The sequence below is a fragment of the Lagenorhynchus albirostris genome, chromosome 3 (assembly GCF_949774975.1).
Source record: "Lagenorhynchus albirostris chromosome 3, mLagAlb1.1, whole genome shotgun sequence".
NCBI lineage: Eukaryota > Metazoa > Chordata > Mammalia > Artiodactyla > Delphinidae > Lagenorhynchus > Lagenorhynchus albirostris.
The window spans coordinates 35,145,221-35,167,391 of record NC_083097.1 but is presented as its reverse complement, the minus strand read 5'-3'; the positions used below and the strand labels follow the sequence as shown (position 1 = coordinate 35,167,391).

At 41.0% G+C, this 22,171-nt stretch overlaps 1 protein-coding gene across 3 annotated transcripts in view; it reads right to left on the bottom strand.

Moving 5' to 3' along the window:
* GHR (growth hormone receptor) overlaps positions 1-22,171 on the bottom strand; it is a 274,648-nt gene that overhangs the window by 239,058 nt on the left and 13,419 nt on the right. Inside the window, exon 1 of one of the 3 annotated variants that reach the window (XM_060142905.1) lies at positions 14,763-14,770. The exons of the other annotated variants lie outside the window; for them this stretch is intronic. The gene's annotated coding sequence lies outside the window, so the exon portion shown is untranslated. Of the gene's footprint in view, positions 1-14,762; positions 14,771-22,171 lie in introns of those variants that run through there. 3 annotated transcript variants of the gene reach the window in all.

Sequence of the window (22,171 nt, the reverse complement as noted above, 5' to 3'; positions counted from 1 at the left end):
TAAAATACACCTTTAAGATCTCACAAAGTTGTAAACTCACAGACGGGGCTGAAAGGAACCTTTATTCACCAAGCTCAGGCTCCTTGCACAGACTTCTCATTTGCAAACTGCGTACTCGGACAATTAAAAAGAGAGTAAGTATGAATGCTAACAAGAACCACAAGTGTATGAGGAGAGATGGGAAGAACGCAGAAAAGAGACCCTCGCCTCACAGGATTCCACTGATAGCCTATCAGAGACACTACCACCCTGAAGCACTGTAAATTGCTTCCAATTTCGGCTGAATTTCTGTTGGCCGTATTTCTCCCTCAGAAGGGAACTTTAGGAAAAGGTTTTATAATTATGTAAAGTAGCAGGGGAAAAAGGAGAATACAGTTAAACAACTTCTCTCTTCTATCAGCAGTTTCTCATTATTTTCATATTTAACTCATTGTTGATTTGCACTGCTTTTAAGAATTCATGATTTTTAATATTTAATCTGATGTATTTCTCTTAACCAAAATACATAAAATTATACCATGCAGGGCTTCCCTGGTGGCGCAGTGGTTGGGAGTCTGCCTGCCAATGCAGGGGACACGGGTTCGTGCCCCAGTCCGGGAAGATCCCACATGCCGCGGAGCGGCTAGGCCTGTGAGCCATGGTCGCTGAGCCTGCGCGTCCGGAGCATGTGCTCTGCAACCGGAGAGGCCACAACAGTGAGAGGCCCGCGTACCGCAAAAAAAAAAAAAAAAAAATTATACCATGCAAAGGACATTCCCATTCAAAACAGAGACCTTAAAGATGAGAAAAAAAGCTCTGTTTCCCACTGTCAGAGACTGGTAGGAGTACAGATCCCAGTTCACTTTCACACACATCTCTGACGTTTTGGCTGACTCTGCTACAGAGGTAATTTCTGATTCGTTACTCACTGCATTCCTAACCCAGGGGAAGATCGATGCTTGTAATGCCTGAAACTTACACAACTTGGAGGACCCGTTTTAAGAAAAATATACCCGATTACATATACAAAAATGCCCATGATCAAACCATTTCAACGCCACCCACCCGAAGGCAAGCACAAAGGAGGGAAAGTTGAATTGGAAGGAGGCAGTGATTGTTTTAATCAATTATGGTTGAAATACATTATATTTTGCAGTGTTTACCAAAAAAACGACCATGACACACATTGCTAGGATCCCTCCCAGGACTTTGGAAGGGGCTTGTGCTAGTGAGGGGTGCTGAGCCTTCAGTTTCTACAGCATCACACCACACCTGCCTCTGCTCGTACCCTAAATCTCCGCTGCCTGCATTACAGCCCACCGAGGGGCAAATTCCAGCCCAAGAATAAGCCTAACTCTCTTTACTGGTTCCCCTGAACCCTGAGAAAGACTTAACTTCTCAAAAGAGAAATAATAATTCAAAGTCAAAAAGTGAAAAAAATTGTAGAAAATTAAAATATTGTTCCTAAATATACAGGATCTCAGCCCTCAAAATACTACTCACACCTCCTTCATGGTCTTGTCTGAGCATCCAATAGGGTTCATACTACCATAATGTTCTCCTTCATAGAAGGTTACCTTTAGTGATCAAAATTCACTTCACTCTTTAAAAAAAAAGGAACTTAAGTTCAAAGAGGATCTTTTATTGCAGTTCTCAGCTCAGGTCAGAGAAATAATGCTTCCTTCAGAAATAACTTGCCAAAGACCTCTGCCTGCTTCCGGGGCTATCTGCAACACCTCTCACAGAAGCTGTCTTACAAAGGTCCAGTCCTGGCTACACCCAGCAAGTGACTGGCTCTTCCTGACAGCGGCTGGAGCACATCGCCCCCTAGACCAGGCACTTCCACAGTCAGAAGAGAGGCCCTCTCAGAAGCACGCTGGTGGGCAGATAGGTTTCAGTAGACCATTCCAGTCCATTTACCAGCTTTCTGAGCTCTGCCCAAGAATAAGCCCTCATCTCCAGAATGCACGTTGTGCAATACACCTAATTAGGTTCTGGTTATGACCTACGATGTACCCAATAAGACCCAGAAAGCAAATTCTTTCCAGCCACAGAGAAATCTGATCTTTACACCATTCGTACCTCTCCCGCTTAGAAAGGAACTGTTTCACTCTTAGCCTCAACTGCTTATATGGCAAAAATCATGCTGATGGTCACAGCAATTCATCCAGGCTTTAGTCATACACTGACTTTTAACATTACTCAGAGTAACCAGCGTAAGGGTAGCACTGGAGGTGACATCCACGTCATGAAATCACTTATATTTCAGATACTTAGAATGTACGGAACCTCCGAGGTGATCTGGTTGAACCTCCTGTACAGGAGTAGGACTCTAGTCCCCAGGGCTCAGAAGCTTGTTCGTCTGGCTGTAAATGAATAGATCTACTCTCAGAGATCCCCTGCTTATATGGCAGGCCATTTCCTTGGAGTTTGATTTTAATGTTCAGAAAGTCTTCCTTATATTTTTCCACTTCTAGGCCTTAGCCTCTCATCTATCACTCCTACTCTGGAAGAGCTGAGAATAACCCTCTTCTGCGGAATATATATATATGAATATTACTCAGCCATAAAGAGAATGAAGTAATGCCATTTGCAGCAACATGGATAGACCTAGAAATTATCATAGTAAGTGAAGTACGACAGAAAGAGAAAGACAAATACCATATGATATCACTTACGTGTGGAATCTAAAATATGACACAAATGAACATATCTATGAAACAGTAATAGGCTCAGAGACACAGAGAACAGACTTGTGGTTGCCAAAGGGGATGGGGAAGGGGGATGGAGGAGGGATGGATTGGGAGTTTGGGATTAGCAGAGGCAAACTATTATACATAGAATGGATAAACCACAAGGTCCTACTGTATAGCACAGGGAACTATATGAAATATCCTGTGGCAAACCATAATGGGAAAAGAATATATATATATATGTATAACTGGATCACTTTGCTGTACAGCAGAAATTAACATTGTAGATCAACTATACTTCAGTAGAATTAAGCAAAAATAACCCTCCTCTTCTTACTCCACAATGGCAGTCCTTTTAACCCTTATGAACAACATATCAAGTTCCACTGAGGCAGCTAATTCTCTTTATACTGTTAACCATTTGGCATGGTTTCTTGCCCTTTCACTATTCTGACGCTGCCTTCTCAATGTCCTCCAATTTGTCAATATCCTTCTTAAGGCATTTCACCTATATCTGAAACCATTAACCTAGATGTGGTCTGACTATGCATATTTGTACCAAATACTTCTATTTTTGTGCAACACCATTTGTACAATCCACAATTGAGCTAATGGGGGTGTGCGTGGAATAGGCCAAACTCTTGGTTCAAATTAAGCTCATGGCCAATTACATTTAAAACAGGAACATTCTCTAAACTAGGTTCTCTAAGAAGAGAATATCATGTCCCCAAATGTAGTTAAAGCATCTTACAATGATCATCTTCCAGTAGATTTTTAAAGGATGGAATCCCACCATAATCCCTCCATTGACCTTTTGCAGTTTTCCAACCTGAGGTCAGCAAATTCATCTTCAAATTCTGCTAAACGCTATACCATTAGAATAGCTAAATGCTATTCCGTACCATGCTATAGAAGTTGTCCTGTAATTTAAGACAAGAGAGTCCTCAGTGGAATGGTCACCCTAAAAACAAAAAAGACATCTTGCCCAGGTTAAGTAAATGTTCTATAAATCTCTTTTACATTTTTATCATTATCTCCACAATGTTAACATAGCGCCAAAGGCCCACAGTAAGCATTAAATAGTTACTTATTGACTAAGCCACTGGATAAATAAATCATTAGTTCCCATGCTCCCACCCTCCCTTTAATAATGTTGATTGGTTTTCATCGGGGTATTTCATTCCCCACATCACTCTTAAGAGCTATAGTTCTCCACTAGGGCACTGGGCAGTGAAAGTATTCTTGTCTCCACCACTGACTGACTCTGTTACGTTAGAAACACGTGGGAGCCTCTCAAGACCCTTGTCTCCTCCATCTGAACAACAATCCCAACATCAAGTATTTAAACAAAGACATGGAGTACATACAATGGACCAGGCATAGTTCCAGGCACTTAACAAATATTAATTCATTTATTCCTCAGGAAAACTAGACTGAGGGACAGAAAGGTTAACTAATACAGCCAGGGTCTGTATAGAAAGCAAGTGGTGGAGCTGGGCTTTGAACCTAGGCAGTCTGCTTCTTCCATGGGTGGCCTTAACTGCAATTCCGTACTCTCTACACATGATCCAACGGCACAACGTGGGTAGTAAGGAAGGTCACCGACCACACCCCTTACATAATAAGTGAATTCTGCTCGATTTTCCATTAGTTCTTCAGATAGTAGCTTCTCCTTTCAGTCATATTTCTTAAGTCACTAACCAACGGAAAAACTATCACTAAGATCCAGCTCCTTAAACACAGAGTGGATGCAAATGCCTTGAATTGACTTGGATTCCTTCCAGTCACCACTGTTGGAAGTATTTACCCGAAATGTTAAGGACCATGAGAGCCAGTTGACCTATCGCCAGAACAAGAGCAAATCAAAAAAGGGCTACACCGGGCACCAGGAATCCGAGGGAAAAGGGAAAACACATTTCCTAGGAAAAACATCAAGATGCAGACTATTCCAGAGCTAAGCACTGGCCCAGTGGAAGGTAGGGACAGAAAGGTCCTCAAATATTTGCAGGCAGCTTACAAAAGTATAAACAGAAACTCCTAACCTCACAAATAAGCAATCTCAGGACGTGCTACCTTGCTCCAGGCTTCTCCCCACATGCATTCCCAGTCAGTGAGTCTGCTGGAGCTCAACAGATATTCTCAGTGCACTATCCTAATGGGTTCGGTGCAATGAATTTTTGAAAAATAATTAAAGCCAGTCCACAAAAGCTATAAACAAACTCCTCAAGAATGTGGGGTGATAGGGAAAGAAGGAAATGCAAGTTGGAAGGCAAAGTGGTCACAGAAGCAGCTCTACTGAGTGGTATTTTTTACTCCAAATTTAGATTCAAACTGAATTCAGTATTCCTTCAGCTGAATAAGAAATACGCAGAACTACATGGAGCCAGAGCCCTAAGGGGCGGGGGCGTTTCTGTTTCACAATGAACCTCACAGAAGCGAGATCTTTCAGTCTAGGACTAGGGTCTGTGGCAAACTAGTCTCAAAGTTAAGGGTTCCTCTCTAGAAAGTTTAGCTCTGAAAGGAGTGTATGGTGATTAGCTCTAATCATCAGAAAGGCACTGATGGGCTTTGCAATGACCAAAACTCACATTCCATTCGAATGAGGCAGCAATGGGACATAAATAGACCATCTGCATCCTACTACTGTTATAGGTGGAGCCATCCACCAGATTCTGAAGGAAATCTGTTGGGAATACAAATATGAATTTGGATTCTCATATTTTGCTAATTGAAATATTCTTCTGATATATTAGATGAAAAGAAAGAGCAGTTAATTGTAAGACATGGTTTTGAGCAAATAAGCAATATACACGCATATATGTTTATGCATGTATGCATTTACACACACACATATTCCTCCCCACCCCTATTTAGGAGGTGAGACTATGAGGTTGTTGAGTCAGGCTAACTCTCGACATGCTTTTCTGAAAGACAAAAGGAATATTCGCCCCCGCTGAGTACTTTCCCAGTTACTTTCTGGGAACTTTCCAGAAAGTAACTCACACTGAAAAAAAAAAATCAGTAAACAGCTAGAAGATGAAGCAACAGCCCAGGTAAAGTCAAAACTTGGAACTCAAACACAGCTTATGCTTATGTTCTGGTACCAACAGGTCTATTTCTCAGGTCTGCGGGTGACGCAGAGATCAGAGGAATCGCGTCTAAGGATGTCCTGGGTCTCTGGGTCCAGGGAGGCTCCTCTCCTCTTGGTGCTGCCCTGGGCCTGCGAGTCTGGCTTTTCCTATTGTCAGGGGAATGAGGGTTCTAGGAAGATGCCTGAATACTGGCCAGAGGGGAAGGTCTCGTGAGGCTCTAAGACAAGGTGCTTGGACCTGGCTGGCAGAGGCAAGGGTGGCGGAAGCACTGGCAAGGAGAAAGTGGGCCCTTTCCTGCCACCGTGAGACATTTTTCTCTCTCTCTCTGGCATCTCCTTCAGTATAGGCTGAGACGGATAATGGATTGGTCTGTCAAAGTAGACCATACTAGACGTGAACAGGTCTAAGCCTCAATCTCCTTATCTGTAAAGTGGAGATAATTTTACCGTCTCTCCCATTTCAAAAGCTTGCCGTGAAAATCCCAACATGTGCGATTCACCTGCTATAGACTGAATGTGCTCCCCCCAAATTCAAATACTGAAACCGAATGCCCAGTATGATTGTATTAGGGGGCGAGGCCTTTGAGAGGTGATTAGGTCAGGAGCATGGAACCCTCACGAGTAGGATGAATGCCCTCACGAAGGAGACCCCAAAGAGCTCCCTGGCCCCTTCTGCTACCTGAGGACAAAGAAAAGAGATGGCTGCCTAGGAACCAGGAACAGAACCTGCCGGCTCCTTGATCTTGGACTTCCCAGGCTACAGAACTGTGAGAAGTTTATTATTTATAAGCCACTGGGCCTGTGGTTCTGTGACAGCAGCCCAAATGGATTAAGACAACACCCTCCCACCACCTTACCTCCTTCATCAACCGTTCACAGATCATACACATACGGAATAACCTTCCTTTTCCCACGTCCCATCAGGCTATCATAAGTTCCCTGGACCAACCTTTCCCAATGAAAAGTGGGAGAGTAGTTTGTTAGAAGACAACAGACAATATTTGTCTTGTCTCAAACTTCCAAAACTGCCCCTTTCCCAGGATAAGAGAAACCTCTTTCTAGAACAAAGTTATTTGGAACTACCGTTTAATTGTCATAAAGTCAGAATTAAATGATTACATTTTATAGACTTTAAAAATTCATACTGAAATTTACCTTACCCAACATATTTTCAAAGAACTCTGTTCCTAAAAATCATTACATTCAGTATAAGAAAAACACTGTCCAAAGTTACTCTTCTGGCTTTGCTAACCTGACAGCTGCCTCTGGACCCAGCTGCTCTGCTTTTAATTCAGGTGCTCATTATTAACCAACATAATTCCATTCCTTTTCACCATATCTAACTTAGGCTCTGTGTCACACAGTACCTACCATCCCAGCACTATTTACAGAATTCTCTATTTTCAAGAAGGTCACAGAGTTGCTCAATTGGCAACAGGGAACAATTATTCCTGGAAAGAGAATCATTTCCTACTTCATTTTTTCATCATTTTCCCCCAAATCAGTACATCCCAGTGTACCTTTTCAGTCTGTTTAATTTACTCACTTGGGTCACTATGACCTAGTTACTTCTAGTCTGGAAGGAAAAAATCAGATTCTTTTACTTGTAGTGGAGAAGATAGAAGATGCTCATGATGACAGACATTAGCAAGTGCATTGTGTGTGTGTGTGTACAGACACTCATAACTGAGAATATTACCTCTGCCAAGGACTCTAGGAATCGCCTAGTTCAACCCTCTTTGACCCCATCATACACTTGGAAAAACTGAGGCAACTTGGCTGAGACATCCCTGGTCTGCTCCTCCTTCAGTCTGTCAGCACACAACCACAGAATGTGGTCATGACCCTCCTGCTTTCCCTCTGCTTCACACTTGCTTCATTCCTTTCTCTTGACTAGGTCCATATTTTATGGGTTGCGTTCTTACCTGCATCATCTATCACCTTCCAGAGACCTCATGCACACCAGGCAGCTGAGCTTTTCACACAGGTGTTTCTGATGAGAGCCCCACTCTCGTTCTCTAAAACTTCCAAAGTAAAAAGAAACTTGCAACTCAATGCTGCAGATGAAGCAAAAGGGCAGTCTCCATTGGAACAAGGAGAGAAAGCTAATTTGAGTCAGAATGTGAACTCTATTCATAATTATATCCTGGACACCCACAGCAGTGCTGACACACCATTAATTCTCAATAAACACCAGTGCAGATTCCTGAGGAACTCTGAGGACAAGTAGCCAGCAGGTAGAAGAGGACAAAGGCAAACTGCATCAGAAGTCAAAGACCTGGAATCTAGTATTAGCTCTGAATGTGCTCAATTACGTGGCTATGAGCAATTTTTTTCCTTGTTTAAAAAAATAAATCAATGGGATAGAAATACTAAATTATTTTAAAAATATTCTTTAAAAATTCTATGGTAAATAGGATAAAATACATAAATTACAGCTACAGGTTGAAAGGTCTCTGAAGAGGTTTGTGTTCCAGCCACCCACCTTTCTCCTCCCTTATTTCGTATTTCCAGAAAGATGACTATCCCATTTGGAAAACTTCCAGGAAAATATTTTAGTTTAAGATTTTAGTTTAAGAAAAAGCTCAGATTTAACCTAAAAATGTATGTTTATACTGCTGTTAATTTAGGATTTAAAAAACCAATTATAAAATTCCACAATCCTCATTATCTTGGAATGTAATTTTATTTTCAATGCAAGTATTAAAAGATATGGCCAATATGGCATAAGAACATTTTCCCTGAAGTCATATCATTGACTAAGTCATTAAGCTTGTCTACTGTGCTTCTCTCTAAATATACATTTATAGCAGGACTTGATTAGTTTTCTACCAAGAAATACGTTTATTAAATTATCTCTCATTCACCAGGACTCCTTATTTATTTTAGTAATTTTTAATGGAAAAGTAGATGAAACATTATTATATAAATGTTTACAGAGATGACAGTAATTTTATTATAAATTAAATAAGGAAAAGGTTAAATAAATACTAAAATCTTTCAGGAACTGCAGTATAAGCCTTAAAATCATGACTTTCCCCTTTACTTTTTTATAAGGTAGTCTTTAAATATTTATCAGTGTAATATTGAAACTAACTAATCATGAGTTATTTTCTGGAACTTTTTGTTTTTCAAAAGCTTAAGCTAGATGCTATGTTTGGCACATTCTAGTTTTCCATTTCAGAAACGTGTTTTGATGAATAGCTATACCTCCCTAACAAAAAACTATACAATAGGAAGTGTTGGCATTTCAACCTTCTATCCTTTTCGGATTTGAGGGCCTCCCTATATATACACATGTGTTCTTAAACACACAGTTTGTCGTCAAATATCTAAAACAAAGTACTCAGTCTCATAACCACAATAAGCCAGACACAAAGGAAGAAACCTGCTCTCAATAATAAGAAATTGACTGTAACCTTACACAAAGCAAATATTTGGGAATCTCATTATCTATTAGAAAATAGGTCTACTATGGGGGAAAATAGTTTACATATTATGACAAAATAGCTTAAATTTATATCTGAATTAATAAACTTATTAAAAATCTAAAGTCTCCCCCCTTACATCTTTATTGGGTACAAAAGTAAAAAAAAAAAAATCCCAAACAAGTATTATTTTAATTTAGCTTCATTTTAGTAAGCAACTTCATAATTCCCATGGTCATGCTAAAAACTTATGACTCAGAGAGTCCAGGCTGAAACACTGAAATCATTCTAATGACAGAAACAGAGCTATGACCTGTAACAGACTGACAAGAGAAAACCAACAATTCAAATAAGCCCTATACAGTAATTCCCAGTTTCTTTGTTCAAGTCAGTGTGTTTGGATTGGAAAGGTGAGCATTAGACTGACCACTCTTTTTTTTTTTTTTGGCTGTGTTGGTCTTTGTTGCTGTGTGTGGGCTTTCTCTAGTTGTGGTGAGTGGGGGCTACTCTTCGTTGTGGTGCGCAGGCTTCTCATGGTGGTGGCTTCTCTTGTTGTGGACCACTGACTCTAAGCACATGGGCTTCAACAGTTGTGGCTCACGGGCTCAGGAGTTGTGGCACATGGGCTTAGCTGCTCCGCGGCATGTGGGATCTTCCCGGACCAGGGCTCAAACCCGTGTCTCTTGCATTGGGAGGTGGGTTCTTAACCACTGTGCCGCCAGGGAAGCTCAACCACTCATTTTTAAGAGCTGATTTCCAAAATGTGGCCCTGAACAGTTTCATCAGAATTTACTTACTAGGTAAGAATGTAAGTAAGAATGAATTTAGTAAGAATTAATTTACTTACTAGGCAGCTCTTGGTCCCTGGGTCCCATGCCTCTGACAAAAAGAGAAAGCCTGCATACCAGAAGGATTATTTCTATAACCGCTTAGGTGTCTGAGTTGCGGGTGGTATGCCAGAGGCAAAGTCTTGAAGAAGCTAAGACTCATTGCCTGTGCTTTTCCACTCTTCACCTGGTTCCCACCAGTCTCTTCTGCTAGCACCCCACTTCCCTAAGGTTTCATGCTTGCACCTCACTTTCCCTGGATGAGATCTTCATGCATTTCTTTTCCTTTCTTCATGTTCCCTTCCATAAATACTCAGACAGCTCTGATAATGACGCCAACACTGAGCTAGGTGCTGAAGGCAGAGTTGGAACCAAACACACACAGTCCCACCCTCATGCTGCTGGGGGAAGACAAACATGAATGAAATAATCATAGAGATAAACATATAGCCAGTCAAGGACATGGAGGAAAGGCCTCCCTAAAGAAATGACAATTGAACTGACAGTCATTACATAAGGGGGACACAGTGGGGAGCACAGTGAGGGGCAGAGTCTAAGGACCCAAAAGAAGATAGATGTGGCCACTGCCAAAAAGGAGGGTTGCAATATGAAGCTGGAGAGGTAAACAGGTGCCAGACCACATGGCTTTGAGGAAAATGGTAAAGATTTATTCTAAGAACACTGAGGAACAACCAAAGAATTTTATGCAGATAATGAAATAATGAGGTCTAAATTTAGAAAAAGGTTGCTATGACCAAATGTGGTGAACAGAGAGAATGAGGGAGAGGGCAAAATTCATCCAGCCAGCCTGCCTGTCAGCCAAACAAAGCTTAAACCTCACAACAAAACCACTTTGCAGGGTTGAAGAAAAAAGTAATGTGCTCATATGCCTAGTAAATGGTAGAGCCAGGATCTGAAATTTTAAGTAACCTACTTACCTATCTACTAAAGTTAAGTATCTGCTTACATGGTGGTATTTTAGTCTGCTTGGCCGCCACACAAAATACCACAGACTAGGTGGCTTAAACAACAGAAAGTTATTTCTCACAGTTCTGGAGGCTGGAAGTCCAAGGCCAAGGTGCTAGCCAATTCTGTTCCTGGTGAGAACTCTGTCTTGCAGATGCCTGCCTTCCCACTGTGTCCTCAGGTGTCAGAGAGAGAGCTCTGGTGTCTCTTCCTCTTCTTATAAGGTCACTAGCCCTATTGGGTTAGGGCCCCACCCTTATGACCTCATTTGACCTTTATCACCTCCACACAGGCCCTATTTCCAAATACAGTCACATTGGGGATTAGGACTTCAACATGTGGATTTCGGGTGGACACATATAGTCCATACATATCATGTGGGTAGGAAGTGAGAAGAGTAGGATTTGAATGGTCTCAAATGCCCATGACTGGTCCGCTTATCAAGCTGTCCTCACAAAGTGGGAGATGTAGTAGTTTGAACTCCAAAAAGCTAGATCATCATTAGTGTGTTAAGACAATGGGACTTACTCATTAATCTCTAGCCCAGCTAGCAAACACAAAGAAGTAGCCCATCCATCTCACTGTGCTAGTGCCATACTCATTAGTCTTTCAATTTCTTCTTTACCTTGGCTACAGGCTCATAATATATGAAACTGATTGGAATTTTTAATGAATATACTGTAAATTCCCCTGTCCACATTCACACCAGGGAGCAAAAGTTTAGTAAAAACCTTTAAAACACACAGTAATGACAACTGGCATTTAGTTTTTGAAACAGAAGTATTAACAAGTAGATAATTTATTATGTTCGATGTAGTCAAAAGCCTAATTTATTAATGTCAAAAAACAGGTATTTGGTAGTGTGGTTTATATAGCTTCTAGTTTGGCTTTTTTTTTTTTTTAAGTTAGACATTACTGAAGAGGTTGGAAGTAAAACCCCTCTCCTTTAAGCAGAAATTTGTATTAACTGAGTTTAAACAAATAAGTTAAAACTTGTATTAATAAGTAACCTTTAAGAGACTTAAAATTATCTTGAAACCAACATAAAACTTCAAAATACACACTAATTTCAAAAAATAAAATAAATTTAGGAGTTTTTATAAGTCTTCAAATAGAGGAGAGATTATAGAACTCAGCATTTATCCTTCACTATTTTCATAAGATTACTCAGAGTTAATATTGGTTTTGTATGTGCCAAACAGAGAATGTTATGAGAAAATTGTTTTAAAATAAATGTTTATTTTATCCCACAATATGAAACACAAAAAAGTTTCTTGGGCAGCTAAAGCATTTACTGGGGAAAATTATATTTCCCGTTGTCATTGTTGAATTCACTACAGTAATTATATATAGCACTAGTTATAGTAAGTATGCACACACACACCACATACATATTCATGTTTATATGCATGTATGCATATACATACATATGTGCACATGCTCTCACAGGGACGGAGACCTAAGAGTATGGACCCGTTTTCAGCTTTTTACTTTTAAAGGCTGCTATTTTTGCAACAAGATAATTAGTTATGACAAGCACACAACCACACATAAACAATGAAAGGCTCAACTTATTATTTAAATTACTTAATAGACAAGCGACATTGTGCCCCCATTATCCTCCCACTCCCAACTAACCTTTTCCTGACATGTTAGTATGAGCTGTATAGGGGCAGATTCACATCATGTGTCAACTTACTGCAGAGGTCGAGTACATATAAGTAACCTTTCAGCACCGAAGAATAGACGTGGCTTCAACAAGAGAAATTAACCCATCACATTACCCATTCACACTGAAGAGAGCTTAGCTTGGCGGCAGTTCCCTCTAGACAGCATGGAAGGGGAACCCGCGGGAAACCAGTAGGAAAACGAAATCAACTTTCAGCCTGGGTTTCAGAGAGAAACTGTCATTGTCTAGTCAATCTAAAAACCTTTAATGGGATTAAATCCCTCAAATGGAAAAATCTCCATAGATTGCTGTTTTTAACTATCAACAATTCTTTAACAAAAGAATATTCATCTCATATTCTGCATCACAGTGAATACATCCTACTTAAAATACACATGGGCAATTTCTAGAGTTGATGAAATACATTTCATTCATTATCACATTTGATCCTGGAAATATCCCTATGGACTGAGGTCAGGTATATATTACCATCTTTTTCTAGCAAGGAGACTGGGGCAGAGACTCCCAGGGTCATGTGGATAATAAATAATTTGCTTGGGTTACCACTGCAATTTTTTTAAGGCAAGAAATATAGGCAACAACCTTAGCTAAATTAAAGATTTTTGCAGTTGCATGGAATTTCACAGTCCACCATGTGTAAACAACATCAATAGACAATAACAACATATCCAGTGAAATAACTGATGGAACTAGGGGAAAAATATATTTAATATACAACAGTGTGCCTTGTCTTTGTCAAAACCAATACACATCTGAATTTACCAAAAACTGCTAAAAGACGTCTGGTTATACAGGTTAATGGATCTCACTTAACATAGCTCTGATATATGGGAAATCAAATAACTGGCTTTGAGCCTCATTGTTCCTCATCTATAAAACAGGAATAATAACAACACCTAGTTCATAGGAGAGTTGTGAGGAATAAATTGGATATTTATGAAAAGTACCTGGAACACTTCTGGCAGATAATTAAATGCTACTTTTTATTACTGTCACCATATATAACATATATCATAGGTGTACAGCAGATTACTTTGATACACTTATATATTTGTATATGATTGCCAATAGTGATATTCATCACATTACACAATTATAGTACAATTGTCTATATTCACTGTGATGTGCATTAGATCTCTATGTCTTATTTACTTCTCTTTTCAAGTTTGTACTCTTAAGCACCATCACTCCTAGTGAAAAAAAATTTTTTTAAATAGAGCAAGGCACAAAGGATTATTCACTTTGGGCAAGAGGTTCTTCACAAACCAAGTACATATTTTCAATCTGTAAAAAGTAAAATCCTATTAATTCAAATACACCCACTTAAATCTCATGATAGGCAGCTACCAATAAGCCATACAAATCAGTCCTTCCGCCCAGGTATTTGCTCTCAGGCAGACACAGCAAGGAGCCACAAGGAAGCCAAAAGAGAGCGAGATCCTCAAGAGGCTTCCCAGCAAAAGGCTCACAGGAAAGTGAGTAAAATCTCTGATAATTGCCTCTCTGCTCCCTTGGGAGGGCCAGTCACATCCCAACTAATGAACCAGCTCTCAAACAGGAAAGAATGAAAAAGAAGGGAACAGCTTCATTAAAAATCCCAGGAAGATGAATTAATCCCCTTCCTCCCCCTCCCTCTTGCCCCCAGCAGGTGTCCTGTACATAGTAGCACGTGGAGTTCTGCTGTTAATGCCATTCTCTCTCCTTCCACTGGACCCTGGGGTTTTTCCATCCTCAAAGATTAAGTTCCCTTTGATTTAATATAACAACCAGCTTATGGATAAAGGTGCCATTTATTTGCACTAGTTTTCCTGCTTTGGAAACACGCAATTTAAATGATTTGAGACTTTAGAGTCCATATAGAGACCATCTAATTCAAATGAAAATGGCTTCAAGGGCCAGGAAGGTAACACAAATAAATGAAGTGGGCCAGGTAGAAACTGGGGTTTACTTTAATTTTTACCACTCAGAATTTTAAGCCCAACTGTTACCCAATCTTTCCATTTTTCCAAGAGAAACTGGAAATTTTTTATGTTGACAACTAATTTAAAAGATTATTAAGCTCCATACCCACGTGCATAGAAAACTCACCTATAGAATTCCAGTTGGGACCTCCAACCTAATCTGGTGAATTTCAGCCCTGGTTTAAAAAAAAAAAACAAAAAAAGAATCACCTGGGAGCTTTAAAAATACACATCTGCCTCCTCTTCCAACTGGCAATTCTGATTCAATTGGGCAAGGGTAAGCTTTCAGGTGATTCTAATCAGCAGCTAGAGTTGAAAACTAACAATCTGGTCTAACCTATGAATTCTACAGATGAGGAAAGAGTGGCCCAAAGACTAAAGCAACCTGCAGCTAGCAGGAGAGAAAGAACACGGCTTCTTACAGACATGCTGTTAGCAAAACTCTAATATAAATGCTACTTTTTTTTGCCAATGAACTGGAGTTTGGGCTCCAATATATATCATCTGTAAAGTTTCAATTGCTTCCTCAGGAGAAGTGTTAGGAAAAAGAGGACTGCAGCATCAAAAACTAAGCCTAGTGACTATCATGCAACATTTGCACTGGATTGTAAACTCCACGAAGGCAAAGGATTGGTCAGTCCCTCCTTCACCACTGAGGTAGGTCCGCGCCTCCATAAACACTTGATCAATAAATGACTTCATGATTTTCAAAGTTCTATTCCCAAATAAATTGGGAATAAAGTTCCCTAAAAGCTCAAAAATCAATTTTCTACAGAGCACTGTCAGTGACTAGAAACATTTCAGAGGAAACAAGTTATGAGGTCTCAACTATCTAAGGGGAAGATCCTTAAATCACTGTTGACAAAGAGCTGTAAATAGTAAAGAGCTGTAAATAGAATAAGCTGTTCAGGGGCTTCCCTGGTGGCGCAGTGGTTGAGAGTCCGCCTGCCGATGCAGGGAACACGGGTTCGTGCCCCGGCCCGGGAACATTCCACATGCCGCGCAGCGGCTGGGCCCGTGAGCCATGGCCGCTGAGCCTGGGCGTCCGGAGCCTGTGCTCCGCAACGGGAGAGGCCACAACAGTAAGAGGAGGCCCGCGTACCGCAAAAAAAAAAGAATAAGCTGTTCACAAGATCCCATCTCGTTAGGTTTAAAGCTTCCTTTCCCTACAACAGCACAAAAAGGAACAAACCACTCTATTTACGTCACTTTCATCACCACCACTAACTCACAATATTTATTTTTTCTGGAGCTGAACCCTTGCCAACTCCAATAGCCATAGCTTAAATATCCTGTCTGGCTTCTTGACTCCCTGTTACAGAACCACTGCAATCCCTTGTCTGTCTGCACTTTTATTCATTTTCACACACTATAGTGGATAACTGGCCTCAAAAAATGGAATATAGCATTGTGTTATATTTACCTCAAAAGATTTGGTGATAAATACCAGGCTTCCTTTCACCCTATGAAGATGCTGGCAAAATCCTACTCATTGTGCAAGAGTAAGACAAGTTACTGGCTTATTATTAAAAAAAAATACACCTCTGCCCTGTCAGTCAGTGCAATCCAACCATCCTTCTTCTTCATAGTGAGCTGTCACTGAACCAGGTTCGTCTTGCCCCGACGCACAGCAAACCAAAACGCTGAGACAACCGAGGTTTGCAGCAGACAGGGTTGATTAACAAAGCAGCCAAGCGAGGAGATGGGAGAACAAATCTCAAATCCGCCTCCCTGAAGGCAAGGGGGCTTGGGGTATTTATGGGACACGAACGAAGAAGCCGAGTGGTCTGAGGCGTGGGAGGCGTGGGGGAAGGTGATTGGAAAAAGGTGCGGGAATCATCCATCTGCACGGGCGTAACTAGGCAACAGGTCTCTTGCACCTTTGAAGGGTAGCGTTTTCGGTCCTCCGATGTCAAAAGGTCACCGAGCAGACAATTAAGCATGCCCAGGGTCGGTGGTCCGATCCAGTCCTAATCAGCTCAGCTCAAAATAGATGTTGCTGACTCCAAGTTCCTGGAAAATAACTCTGGCAAACATCTAACTGTTTTGGCTAGGTGCCGCTTAGAGGACAGGCAAGTCTTCAAACAACCTTGATTAGTGAAGGCAGGTGGAATGGATCTGACTGCTTACCCATGGGTTTATTTCTAAAAAAACAAATCTGATGTCACTTACCTACAAAAGAAATTCTGGGGAAGCTACCTACCGGGACCCAGAAAAAGTCCAAGATCCCTGACGCTATGTATGAATCCTACGGACTTTTCCAGCCTCATTTCCCTTCAACTACCCTCAAATATCCTCTGGTCCAGCCACCTCAAACCACTTATCAAATTTACCTAACACACCATCTTCTTTTATAGTTCCATGAGTATGAGCTGTCCCTTTAAGAACTCCCCTTCCCCTTTTCTCTATGGGGTGCTTTTCAAGAATGGGCTCAAAAGGTGTATCTTCTGAGAAGCCTTCCCTGAATCTCCAGGACCATAGGTCTCTGTTTCCTCCATCTCTCCTGCCTCCCATGGGGTTAGTTGTGAATGTAATTAAATGCCTCTAGGCTGTGCTGCCAAAGCCCGTGTCTGCTCTTCACACAGTATGGAACCCAGGTTTGCTGAGTTCAACTAATCACTGCTGCCCCACCTGTGCGGATAAGCAGACAAAAGTGGGTGTCCGGGCAGTTCCACCTCCTGTGACAACTAGGGCTCCACTCACAGTGAGCCTACTGGTATTTGTGACTGTTCTGCTTATCAGTGCTTTGGTTTCAACTGCTCCATTATGAGTCTCTCCTGTGAACAAAAAATACTGGACAATCTCACTTACCTGTAGAATCTAAAAAAGGCAAACTCATAAAAATAAAGTAGGATGGTGGCTAGAGGGGTTGGGAGTTGAGTGAAACTTGGAGATATTTGTCAAAGGGTGTAAACTTTCAGTTATAAGATGAATACGTCCTAGAGACCTAAGGTACAGCATGGTGACTATAGTTAACAATACTGTATTGTAAACTTGAAATTTGCTAAGAGAATAGATCTTAAGTGTTCTCACCACACACAGAAAAGTAACTACGTGAAGTGATGGATGTGTTAACTAACATTCATGTGGTAACCATTTCACAATGTGTATACATGGATCATCGCAGTGTATACTGTAAACTTGCACAATGTTATTAGTCAATTATATCTCAATAAGGACTTTAAAATACATGAAAACAAACCAACAAACACAAATATGCTCTCTTCTCTAAAGCACACTGAGCTTAAGTCAGACCCTCCTTATTCAACATAATGTATGACATAAAAGTCAATGTTGATTGAAGTACACTTTTCAAATCGGATGTCATAGGCAGTCTCTCTTGATATTTACCTAAGTCTCTTTTGCTGTGATTTAAATCAGGAGAAATCAAGAATATCTTCAGAAAACTCACCACCAGAGATGGAGGAAACAGAAAATCAGTCATATTAAGTTTAGAAATGAAAAAAATTTAAAAAACCACGATGACTGGACCACCAAGTCTTTTCCCCAGCAAAAGAACACACTCACACTGTTAGTTCAGTACAGAAAGCTAGCTATGGGTGCTCTCAGAGTGGGGTATTTTCTATCGACATCAGCGCCAATCCTTTAGAGCTTGATGGTGGCATAATTCCATCAATGATTCTGACTCATGATTGACTCATTTTTCTATTTGCTGGACTTTAAAAGATACCATAGTGCCCCCATAATGTGCATCAGCAATGTTACCTTTTGAAACCTGTATCATAAATTCTACTTTAGTCTGAATGCACCCAAAATAACTTTATCACGTAGAGAATAAATCCATCAATTACTAATTACTGAATGCCTACTATGGCCCAACACATTGCTGTGGAGGATATTCAAAAAAAAATCACCGAAATTATTTCCTTGATGAATTTAATATAAATCGTAATGACATTTTACATATTAGGTCCCTTATTTTGATTTTTCTCGACAAGATCTCACAGAGCAGAACACTCGTCATCTGCAAGGCGCTGTAGTGAGGCTACCGGGGAAGCTGCAGACTTCGACCCTGAATTCATGCCATATGTAAGAAGGCAATGCCCATGGGAAACTCAAGTGAGAGAAAGTGTGAGAGTCTTAATAAACACGCCAATAAAGTGCCAGGGAAAAGGAACAAGGGAGCTTGTAGCTGGAAATGGAGCAGATGCAGGAGAAGGATTGGAGCAGACACTGTGGAGTTTGACATTGTGGCCTTTGAGCTGCGCCTCAAAGGATGAGTAGAATGAGAGGATGCAAAAAAATAGAGAGAAAGGCCACTGTGGAGGGAACAACATGAACAAAATTGTTGGGCAGAAACAAATGAGATATTCTGAGGGCAAAGGAGCAGTTCAGCTTGAAGCTCGGCAGAAAATCCAGATGGGTAAGTAGGTTGGGGTAACATCACAGGGCTACGAATACCAGGCTAAAGAATCTGAAAATCAATCCTTAGGCTAATAAGATGATTTTTGAGAGCACGAGCGGTCAGAACAACAATTATGTAAGATGATTTGGCAATGGTGAGATGGAGCTAAAGGAGGATAAATAAGGGCTTCTATGGCTGTGGCTTCTGCTCCAACCAGTGTATGAGCTGAACACTGCAGTGATTCTTCTGATTAACGTTTATAGCTACTGTCAAATGGAAATCTATTAACTGCTTGTGGTGTCTTGCTTCACAAAGCTTTGGCTTCAAACACATCATTATAAAGTCTCTTGTCACTGGCACTGAGCAGTCTGTGTGCTTTCTATCTGCCCAGAACTAAGTGTTATAAGACCCAAGTGCCAAACAATACATGCAGCAAAATGCTCATGATTCCCAGCAAAGACCAAACCAAACTTGTAGCGTAATGTTTCTGTTCTACATAGCACCTGCCGTATACGAAGCACTTGACAAACGATTAATTAGACTGAGTATTTTTTGTTATTGTTGAATCCAGAGAAGACAGTGCTATAATCCGCCTTGGTGTCAGGTTCATTTTATGCATCCACCTGACTGGGCCACGGTGCCCAGATACATGGTCAAACACTATTCTGAGGGTTTTTGGATGAGATTACCATTTAAATCAGTAGACTTTAAGCAGATTGCCTTCCAGAAGGTGGGTGGACTCATCGAACCAGCTGATGCCCTAAATGAAACAAAAGACTGACTTCCCAGAGTTAAGAGGGAATTCTGCAACAGACAGCTTTTGAATCTGAAGTGCAACTTCAGCTCTGCTCCTGGCCTCCAGCCTGCCCTGCACATTTTGTACTTGCTAGCTTCCATAACTGTGTGAGCTAATTCCTTGAAATAAATCTCCTATATACACGCACATCCTATTGGTTCTGTTTCTCCAGAGAACCCTAATCCCATGGTAAAACATGCCAGAGTTTTCACAACCTACTTCAGGTCTACCTGAATCTTCTTATGATCGTCTTGTCTAGAAAATGCCCTTGACATGAAATTTATGGAATGACAGATAAGGGCTACGGGCTGGGGGCAGGAGTATCTGGCTAGATTTGCTGGGGCTTTCTTAGGCGGTCGTTATGCCTATGAGCCCTGTACATTTCATAAGCACTCCACTTAGCCAGATGTTAACTATACAATGACCTTCTATTTAATATGTAGAGAACAGAAATGAGTTGTGTGAACTGAAAAAACGTGGCAGTGACGATCCTTATTACTGAATTCCAGGAAAAAAATTAATGTATTATACTTTCATATGTGATTTCAATTAATAACATTCTGACACCATTGGCAAGGTGAGTGGCCCATGATAGAGCCACTGAGTCCAAGGATCTAGGCTAACTGAGGGCCAAGCAGGCCCCTTATGGGAACCCAGGCCTCACATTCAGACCTCTGCAGCCAGGCTGACACCATCCCATGCCAGGTGAGCCAAAGTGCTGTTCCTCCAAAGAGACAGTAGTGAACAAATAATTACCATGTTTCTAGTTCCTGTTTTCATCAGTCAAATCCCAAAACACCAGATAATTTGTCCTGAATTGTACTAGCTTCCCTATAATAATTTTTACTTCTTTGCTGTGGACTTCTAACATCAAAGAGAATGAGCAAGAGGGCAAGACCTATGACTTCAATCTGTGAAGGAGGAAATGCATGGTTTTAGAGTTTTTGTTTTATTTTAAAGGCACACTTTTTTTGGCTGCTTTCTCTAATTGTGTCTTCATCTTGATTTCACACTGCTAGTATCTTTGATCATTATGGGCTTAATAACAATCACTTCATCACATTCCTGTTTTTTTTTTTTACACTACATCCTTATATTCCTTTAAAAAAAAGGCACCGGAATCACCAGTGAGCTTTAAATCATCTATGGGCCCCACCCTTAAAGATTCAAATTTCTTTGTTCTGGGGCGCAGCATCCTGTTCTGATCGCTGACCTCTATTCTTCTATCACTTTTAATCAACTACTCTGACTTCTACTCTCTCTCTCTCCTGTCTTAACCTGTTTTTCTTAACCAGCTTAGATTCCTGGTTGATCATTTCAGAGGCTCCCTTGCTGCTGCCATCTTTTCATCACAGCTCTTTGACAAAACATTAGGCCTAGGTGATCCCACTTTCCCTGTGCTGGCAATGGCTGAATGCCTCCAGAAAGCATCAAATACTTTATAATTCTTTTAACAGTGTATCACCATGAATTTGTGAACATCAGCCTCAACTGGGCCTTCAAGAAGTGACTAGGGATCCTACTAAGCTTTACAAATTTACTCCCTTTCATATATTCGAGCTTTCTCTGTCCTCCTCAAAAATCTGAAACTACTTCCTTTCTTTGCCAGGATGCCATCCCTTTCTCTCTCCCGTTCAGCTACTTTTCAAAGAAGCCGTTTCATAGAAACGCCTTTAACTTGCAGCTACCATACCTCGGCATCTGCACCCTTCCCTTCTTCCCTCCTAGTGCAGAAGGGAAGGAATCCTCTCTCCTCTCTGATTCCTCCAGCTGTCCTCAGGGTGGAACCCCTTCTATCTTCTTGGGAATCCTGCACGAGTGATTACCCACCCTTTCTCTCTCTCCAACCCTCATCCTCCCCATTGCTCTTTCCCATCAACCCTTGGACAAGCTTGGGTCTCCTAACTTTAGAAACCTCTCCCTTAATGCTATTTCCTCCTCTACTTAAAGCTCCATCCTTTTGTTCCCCTCCAGAGCCAAATGTCTTGAGCCATCTCTATCCACTGTGCCCCTTTGTTCACACCCCCGCTCCCCATGACGCTTCACTCTAGCCTCTGCTCCATCATTACACCAGCCCAGCTCTCCCTGAAGTCCTTCCAGATGTCATTTTACTAACCCAAAGGACACTTACAGGGCCCTTTTTACTTTACCCCTCAGCAGCATCTGAAATGATTCTTTCCCTGGCCTCTGAGATGACACCCTAGCATCTTCTCTGTCACACTTTTCATTCTTATTTGTCAGCTTTTCCTCCACGTGGCTTTTAAATGTTGGAATTCCTCATGGCTCAAAGCTATGCTTTCTTCTCTCACTCCATTTTCACCCTGTGAGCTAAGAGTGATACCTTTGTGGCTTCAATACTGTGTCTAAACCCCTG